Genomic DNA, 1,619 nt, shown 5'->3' on the forward strand with positions numbered 1-1,619 from the left:
GTAGATTACGGATCACCTTGCAATGTAGAATAGAATTTGCGTCACGAGTAGGATTTTCATTTCGTATTTTCGTTGGTCGTTCGAAATCCTACTTCATCTTGTTTTTTTTTAAATTTTTTATGTTCTTGTTTGTGTTGATTTTTTATAATATTTCGTATTTTCGTTGGTCGTTCGGAATCCTACTTCATCTTGTTTTTTTTTAAATTTTTTATGTTCTTGTTTGTGTTGATTTTTTAAAATAATATTTATAGTATTTCTTTAGTTGCAATTGTGATACTTGTTGATTTTACACAAACAATAATTTTCTTTATTATTATTATCATTGTTATAACATTTATGAGAGACAGCATTGAATAGACATGGTGAAGGAAAATCAACTATACTGATGACAAGTGAAACTAATACTAGTCTTGACACAAGTCCTTGTTCAAGAATCTGTGAGCTAAGAGTGTCCATCTTCCCTACTATTCCTGTTCTTCAAGGCTGTTGTCAAGTTTTGTCAAGTTCATAATTATCATTGCATATCATAAGTCATAACATTAATTAATTGTTTGTTTTTTAAAATAAAATAAAATAAAACACTTGATAAAACAGTAACATGTAAAATCAATACCTTCTTTTAGCTGGAAACCTCCACTAAAGTATTGCAGTAAGTTGATTCCATTCCAAGCATAGCTTGGTAACAAAAATAAATTGCTTCTTCCAGAGCTGCAGATCTGAGCATGCGCGACCACACCCAAATTTTGGAGCACATGGCAAGCTTCTTTAATTAACAAAATGGCGGCATGTAGCTAAGATGACTCAGTCGATCCAGCAGTCACAGACTCACAGTATCACTTTTTCCTTACTTGAAGAATGATCTGATGGGACACGGACCTGCGAATAGACTGTTGGAGTAGATTGGTGTAAGAATTATCCTTGTAGCATCAACTAATACCAAGATACACACCGACAACTGGATTGACAGGACTTGATGATGAAGATGAAAAAAGGTGGCTGAACAAAACGGCCGGTTCGCCGATTTTTGAATTTCCTCTTAGACAGGGCCTAGAGCCACGCTAGTGGTACCATTGGAGTCCTCTGGTCAAGATAAGGTCCTCTATAAAGTCTGGTGAGCATAGGAGCTCGTTTTCCCGGTATAGCAAGGCTGCAAAAGTCGTGGCAGCCATTTTGTTTGGGGGTGAATCCTACTTAGTAACGCTACCGCGTTACTAATAATGTCTTGACTTTTCCCCAAAATTTACTATTTGTAATAATGGTCATAACTCAATTGTTTTTAGTGGTGATTATGCTGGGGCTCTAGTAAATTATGAGAAAGGCATTACAAATGATCCAAAGGTAAATAGAATATATAAGCATTGCTGTTCATTAAAGACACTTGCTATTGGTAGACTACAGCTCATGATGACTTGTGTGTGGCTGGAATGGCAAGAACATCACTTTATACTGGTGACATGAGAAGGTATAATGATTCAATGTGTTTTACTGATCCAGTGATCATATATTGTTAGGGGATTAAAATTAGCTCATGCTAGTCCTGATAAACAATTAAAAAAAGATTGTGCTGCCATTCTTGATAATCTAAAAGTAATTCAATATACAGTATATGCAATGTTTAT

At 35.0% G+C, this 1,619-nt stretch overlaps 1 long non-coding RNA gene across 1 annotated transcript; it reads left to right on the forward strand.

Moving 5' to 3' along the window:
* The first annotated feature begins 1,200 nt into the window (after positions 1–1,200).
* On the forward strand, positions 1,201–1,548 carry LOC109592477 (uncharacterized). Its single transcript, XR_002190374.1, has 3 exons — positions 1,201–1,338; positions 1,392–1,462; positions 1,512–1,548. It is a non-coding gene; the product is annotated as an uncharacterized LOC109592477 (long non-coding RNA).
* Positions 1,549–1,619: the final 71 nt, after the last annotated feature.

Source organism: Amphimedon queenslandica, unplaced genomic scaffold, assembly GCF_000090795.2.
Source record: "Amphimedon queenslandica unplaced genomic scaffold, v1.1 AMPQUscaffold_5056_Cont22969, whole genome shotgun sequence".
In the NCBI taxonomy this organism is placed as follows: domain Eukaryota; kingdom Metazoa; phylum Porifera; class Demospongiae; order Haplosclerida; family Niphatidae; genus Amphimedon; species Amphimedon queenslandica.